The sequence below is a fragment of the Salvelinus sp. IW2-2015 genome, linkage group LG36 (genome assembly GCF_002910315.2).
Source record: "Salvelinus sp. IW2-2015 linkage group LG36, ASM291031v2, whole genome shotgun sequence".
Lineage (NCBI taxonomy): Eukaryota > Metazoa > Chordata > Actinopteri > Salmoniformes > Salmonidae > Salvelinus > Salvelinus sp. IW2-2015.
Window position 1 is genome coordinate 14,084,144 of NC_036875.1, and position 7,619 is coordinate 14,091,762.

Consider the following 7,619-nt stretch of genomic DNA (forward strand, 5'->3'; position numbering starts at 1 on the left):
TTTTGGACGAGCTTCCATCAGAATCTTGGGCAAGGTGTCCTTTGTCCAAAATAATCGTTGCTTGGTTGTAAAACGTCGTCTTCAACTTCGGAATTAGCAGCTAACAATAGCTATGTGGCCACAACATGCCCAAATCCCCAAACGCAATACTAAGGAAATTCCGAAAATAGCAATATACTCGCATAAACTGATATAACTCGGTTTAAAATAACTTCGTTATGATGTTTCTAACACCTATATCGAATTAAATTACAGACGGATATAGCTAAGGCCGATAACTGAGCGTTTCAAAATGCCATCTTGAGGTCTTGCTTTGCGCAATGACGAACGACGAAAAGAGAGCTCACTTCGTTCCTTGGCCTTTTATAAGCTCTGAGAACTACGTAGACACTCCATTCCACTTCTCATTGGTTACTGACATCCAGGGAAGGCGGGTGCAGTTCATGTCGACCCATAGGATACATACAGAGCTTTAAACTGATCTGAGAACAGAGCCTCGTTTTCAGACCTTCGCAGTTCCTGTCATGGATTTCGCTGCAGAAAGAGTTCTGGTCACCCACAGACATAATTCAAACGGTTTTAGAAACTAGAGATTGTTTTCTATCCAATAGTAATAATAATATGCATATTGTACTAGCAAGAATTGAGTATGAGGCAGTTTAATTTGGAGACGATATTTTCCAAAGTGGAAACAGCACCCCCTAGATTGAGAAAAGGTTAATTAAAGTGTGAAAAATACAATAAAAAAAGATGAATAAAATAGAAAGGACATTTTCTCCAAACCATTTGAGGAAGTGCGCACATGCGGCTATTCTGTGTTGAGCGGGTAACAAAGAAATAGGTACCCCTATATGCTTAATTTAGAGTTATTAATGTAACTATAGTTGTGTTACAAACGTTAGGCTATACGTTTAGATGTTTAATACATTGTAAGGCTGCAGGATGAGACTAATGATGATTTGAAAAAGTTTCTTGAAAGGCCTGAGCTCTGATTTGGTTTTTTTGCGCAGACTGTACACACTTCGTCAGTCTCTCATTCACAATTTGAGAAGCACTTGATAGGCATCCCTTTGTGTGGCTATAATGCACCCTAAAAAAAGCAATGCCTTTTGCAGCCCTTCTCCCTAAATACTGCCCTCCGAAGCACCTCTCATCTCACTCACACCTCTTACTCACATGACTCTCCATCACGTGATCGGGTCTTTCTCAGGCTACAAGTGAAGACAGACACATCGGGGACGCAACTGCACGCGTCCTTATCCAATTCCGAGGTGCATATTGAAGATATTGGAAGAACTGTCCACATTTACTTTTCGTCAGCCATCAAGATGAGTAGGCCTAACAAACAGCAAAGCACTAGCCTATGTCAATCTACTATATCCCATAGTACCAAAGTAGACCTATTCTGTGCGAGAAATAAATATTCCAAACACAGTCTGGGACAGTTGTGGGATGCGATAGATCCCAAATTAAAACAACCACTAGCATCAAAAAACCTTGTTTGCAACGCAACAGATCTGAACGTTTAGCTTAAAATGTTTATTAGGCTATTTCTTCACATTATAAGTGCAGCAATGCGCACACAGCAGTAGGTTATAAGCGCAAATGTTCCATTAGCTGTCACGGTTGACTAGGAGTGGAAGGTAGGAATCAGGCGCAGAGAGCAGAGGGTTCAAGGAAAAATGGCAATTTATTCCTGCACAAAATGGTCCTGCCCAAACACAGGGCGGAAAACACTGACCAACCCAAAACACAGGGTAACACAACAACACGTCCAACTCAAAACGTGAACACAAAATAATCCCGCACAAACAAGAGCGGGCTTCACAAGCTTAAATAGGCGAGCAAATCAAGAAAACACAAATAGAAACAGGTGCAACTAATAAGACTAAACTAACAGAAAAGGAAAAATGGATCGGTGGCGGCTAGTAGGCCGGTGACGACGACCGCCGAGCACCGCCCGAACAGGCAGGGTAGCCAACTTCGGCGGGAGTTGTGACATTAGCTAGACAACACCATTATCAAAAGTGACCGCAAATGCAATTATGCATGTAATGCTTTTATTATAAACGTGCATTTTTATGGTGAAAATTATCTTCCCCAAACTTTAACCCTGAGCTACCTTTTGAGTTTGGATCCTGTGACGCAGTTGGCAACAGTTGCTGGGACCACTGCTATAGTATCTGTCCAGGCATCCTGCCGATCAAGGGTCTGATGAGCTGCTTGGTGTAGCAGCTAGCCTAGCTGCCACTGTTAGGTGCCTATCAAGCTAGCAGGGTTTCCTTGAGGGCTTGAACGCAGCCCGTGACGTGGTTAGCCCTTGTGGCTGGGACTGCGGATTGTTCCGGGCTTGTGACTGTATAAATCCTTGCTGTTTGTTGCTGTTTCCATTTTCCCTGCGACCTGCCCTGTCTGGAACTGCGAGGAATAACAGCGTAGCCAACGTTGCTACATGACAAAGACAAACGCCGGTGGGAGTACCATTGAGGACAGTGGTGTCTCTCTATCACAGGTGAAGGAACTTTTAAACAAACAAAAACAGTTCTACAAGCAGTTGTTACAACAATGAGAAAATAGCTTCAAGTGCTGTCTCCAAATACTGGTGGAGTCAACTAATAAAAGAATGGACAACCTGACCAAAGAGGTCCAGGACCTGAAGAAGAGTTTGTAGTTCTCCTAGGGTCAGCTCAATGAGTTTAACAGGAAAACAGTAAGATGGCAGCAGTCTTTAAGTCACTGAGGAAGGACATCACTTCTGTATGGGAATCCATGATAACAATGACTGAGAAATCAGATTATCTCGAGGGACAATCAAGGCAGAACAACATTGTTGTGGATGGAATTGCAGAATCTCCGCATGAGCTCTGGACGAAGTCTGAAGACAAAGTGATGGAAATTATCTCTGAGAAACTGAAGCTGGACCACAGGAAGATTGAGGTGGAGCGCGCCCACAGGATTGGAAAACCGGTCCAGGTGACAGGCCCAGGCCAACAGTGGTGAAGTTCATGAGGTTAAAGGGCAAGGTAGCTGTTCTCGAAAGAACCAAGAACTTGAAAGGAACGTACATCTTCCTCAACAAGGACTATCCGGAAGCTGTGTGCCATAAGAGAAAATAACATCCCGTCCATGAAAGCTACCAGAGTGCTTGAGCCTGGAAGGGATGGGTTCGTAGCTTCAATCCTGCAGCAGACACACAGTTGCACATACCAACTGGTTAATGGACTGCTGAATGTTTTTTTCTCTTGCTTTGTTTGGTATTTTCCATATTATGTCTATCTCTGAGAAGCTACCCAGGAAAAGGATGAAAATAGCCCATATTAATATTTGTAAACATAGAAATAAGGTTCATGAAATCAATAACTTGCTAACATCAGATAACATTCATACATAAGCCATTTCTGAGACTCATTTAGATGATTCCTTGGATGATACAGTGTAGAAGAGATCATACAAAATATTTTGCTGTGACTCTTATGTGGATGATGTTACAAATATTATTTGTTGGTCTGATGTTATTAATAAGGAGCATCCAGCCACTGCACTTAATGAATTTATGAAATTGCTTCTTCCAATTATTGATAAACATGCACCTGTTGAGAAACTGACTGTCAGAACTGTTAAGGCTCCATGGATTGATTAGGAATTGAAAAGCTGTGTGGCTGAAAGAGATGGGGCAAAAGGAGTGGCTAATAAGTTTGGTTGCACATCTGATTTACTGCAAATTGAGAAATGATGTGACTAAACTAAACAGAATGAAGAACTATTATGAAGCCAAGATCAATGATACTGTATGAATAATGCTGGAGTGGGAAAACACTTGAGTACTTTAAATTAAATTATGGGCAGAAAGACCAATTCAACTCCAACTTTCATTGAATCAGATGGCTTATTCATCACAACCATTTGATTTTGCCAATTATTTTAATGATTACTTCATTGGCAAAGTGGGCACACTTAGGCAGGATATGCCAACAACGAACAGTGAGCCATCAAGCATAAAAAAACAGATGGTTTGTATCCCCCATATGCATAACATTCTATTGGTTGCAAGAATTTTGTATAATCATTTAAATTGAAAAACTCTTAAGTTTTGAATACAGCGTTGTTTTGTGTGTCAGTTCATAAACCATGTGCCATGGAAACATGATTGTTATTACTGTACATATATTGTCACAAAGACGAGGTACAAGGAACCGTTAATAGCGTGGGCATGACTTAAACCACATTGCTGAATTAACATAAATGTGTCAAGTAGAGGGGGAGTCTAGGCTAACACGCTGCTAATAAAAGCTAGGTTGTTTCCAATCCGCTCGCTATTTGATTTGTTCCATTGTGAAGCGTTGACCACAGCAATGGTTTAGTGTTGAGGGGTTTTCCCTTATGGGGGATTGTATGAGGTGACCTTAGTCACAGGCTCACACATGGTGTCAGAAGAGGTGCAACGGTCTCTTGATTTAAGACTGTTTTTTTATCAACATATTCCATTTAAAACATATTAACACTGTCTGACTCTTTGCAGAGATAAATACAACACCAGGAGAACCTGGTCCTACGATGAGGAACGGTTTCCCTCAGGGCATTTAGTTCCACCATCGTCACCTTCGGGAAGCAGTGGAAAGGATGGAGAGAGTAAGGATGACAGTGAGTCAGTGATCGAGACGGAGGGGAAGATAAATAGTGGGGGAGGAGGAGGGTACGAGACACGAGGGGCCGCTGCCGATCTGTCCTCTCTCATCCCCCTCTCCTCTTCCTCATCCTCTAAAACAGAGGTGCTCCTACACCCATCCAAAACCCTCTCCGTCCTATCCCACTGTCCCGTCCACAGAGCTTAAGACCACCTCTGAGACAGTGTCCAACCACCCTCAATGTCCTCTCTTCATAACCGAATACCAACAACGTGAATCTCTGCTCAGACCTGACTGCCTTTCAATGTCCATATCAAACAACTGTCAACTATCTGTGTCCTCACAAACCAGTCAACTTCCAGAGCCAGCCAAGTGTGGTTCATTGGGACAGGACTTGAGCTTCAGTCTTTTCTCAGAGAGAGAGACACATGGACCGTAGAGAGATTACAGCAGATGAAGGAGGAGGAGGGGAGCGGTCACGTGATGATGTGGCTTTTCATATGAACACTTCATGTGACATTTCAAAACACTTCATATGTTCCAAAAACACGTTTTCACATGATTTCAGATGTGAAATGTCACATATTTCATGTATGCTTCAACATGTGATAACATGAAACTACACTGTTAGCCATTGCTGTTAATTTAGTGGTACATTTTATAGTCATTATACGGTAGATTTTTACAGTAATATACACTACCGGTCAAAAGTTTAAGAACATCTCCTCATTCAATTTTATTTTTATTTTTATTTTTTACTATTTTCTACATTGTAGAGTAATAGTGAAGACATCAAAACTATGAAATAACAAATGGAATCATGTAGTAACCAAAAAAGTGTTAAACAAATCAAAAGATATTATATATTTGAGATTCTTCAAAGTAGCCACCCTTTGCCTTGATGACAGCTTTGCACATTGTTTCAACCAGCTTCATGAAGTAGTCACCTGGAATGCATTTTAATTAACAGGTGTGCCTTCTTAAAAGTTAATTTGTGGAATTTCTTTCCTTCTTAATGCGTTTGAGCCAATCAGTTGTGTTGCGACAAGGTAGGGGTGGTATACAGATAATAGCCCTATTTGGTAAACAACCGGGTCCATATTATGTGAAAAGTGAAAAGAAAGGCCATCATTACTTTAAGACATGAAGGTCAGTCAATCCGGAAAGTGCAGTCGCAAAAACCATCAAGCGCTATGATGAAACTGAAGCAAGTCTCACAAGTACCACCACAGGAAAGGAAGACTCAGAGTTACCTCTGCTGCAGAGGATAAGTTCATTAGAGTTACCAGCCTCGGGAATTGCAGCCCAATTAAATGCTACACAGTGTTCAAGTAACAGACACATCTCACCATCAACTGTTCAGAGGAGACTGCGTGAATCAGGCCTTCATGGTCAAATTGCTGCAAAGAAACCACTACTAAAGGACACCAATAAGAAGAAGAGACTTTCTTGGACCAAGAAACACAAGCAATGGACATTAGACCAGTGGAAATTTGTCCTTTGGTCTGAGTCCAAATTTGGGATTTTTGGTTCCAACCGCCGTGTCTTTGTGAGACGCGATGTGGGTGAACAGATGATCTCCGCATGTGTATTTCCCACCGTAAAGCATGGAGGAGGAGGTGTTATGGTGTGGTAGTGTCACCAGCAAAGCACAGTCTGTGATTTTACAGGCACACTTAACCAGCATGGCTACCACAGCATTCTGCAGCGATACACCATCCATCTGGTTTGTGCTTAGTGAGACTGTCCTGTTTAAAAACAATTGATAATGACCCAAAACACCTCCAGGCTGTGTAAGGGCTATTTTACCAAGAATGAGAGTGATTGAGTGCTGCATCAGATGACCTGGCCTCTACAATCACCCGACCTCAACCAAATTGAGATGTTTTGGGATGAGTCTGACCGCAGAGTGAAGGAAAAGCAGCCAACAAGTGCTCAGCATATGTGGGAACTCCTTCAAGACTGATGGAAAAGCATTCCAGGTGAAGCTAGTTGAGAGAATGCCAAGAGTGTGCAAAGCTGTCATCAAGGCAAAAGGGTGGCTATTTGATGAAACTCAAATATAAAATATATTTTGATTTAACACTTTTTTGCGTACTACATGATTCCATATGTGTTTTTTCATAGTTTTGATGTCTTCACTATTATTCTAAAATGTAGGAAAACATTTGTAAAAATAAAGAAAAACCTAATGAATGAGTAGGTGTTCTAAAACTTTTGACCGGTAGTGTATGTATTAGTGTTCTGCTATATATTTACTGTCAAATGCAATGCGCTTGGGTACTTTTTGGCCTGTCCTGCAAATTAACTTGGCATGCCTCACTTGCAATTGAATTTAAACGTATAGGATAGCCTTCTTTTGATGCGCCTATGGCACAAACAGGATCGGTGGGTCCCCCGCCGGACTGTTGAGCTAACGTAGGCTAATGTGATTAGCATGAGGTTGTAAGTAACAATAACATTTCCGAGGACATAGACGTATCTGACATTGGCAGAAAGCTTACATTCTTGTTAATCTAACTGCACTGTTGAATTTAGAGTATCTATTACAATGAAAGAATACCATGCTATTGCTTGAGGAGAAAGCACCATTATGAGCTTGAACATTTATTAATAAACCAATTAGGCACATTTGGGCAGTCTTGATACAAACATTTTTACAGAAATTCAATGGTTCATTGAATCAGTCTAAAAATGTGCACAAACACTGCTGCCATCCAGTGGCCAAAATCTAAATTGTGCCTGGGCTGGCATAATACATTATGGCCTTTCTCTTGCATTTCAAAGAAAGATGAAAAAAAAAAAATCTTTGTATTATCTTTTACCAGATCTAATGTGTTATATTCTCCTGCATTAGTTTAACACTTCCACAAACTTCAAAGTGTTTCCTTTGAAATGTTATCAATAATATGCATATCCTTGCTTCAGGTCCTGAGCTACAGGCAGTTAGATTTGGGTATGTAATTTTAGGCGAAAATGGGGAAAAAAGGTGTG

The 7,619-nt window shown here is 41.1% G+C and overlaps 1 pseudogene; it reads left to right on the plus strand.

The window, feature by feature from the left end:
• Positions 1-2,778: 2,778 nt before the first annotated feature.
• Positions 2,779-5,362, plus strand: LOC112067969 (uncharacterized; annotated as a pseudogene).
• Positions 5,363-7,619: the final 2,257 nt, after the last annotated feature.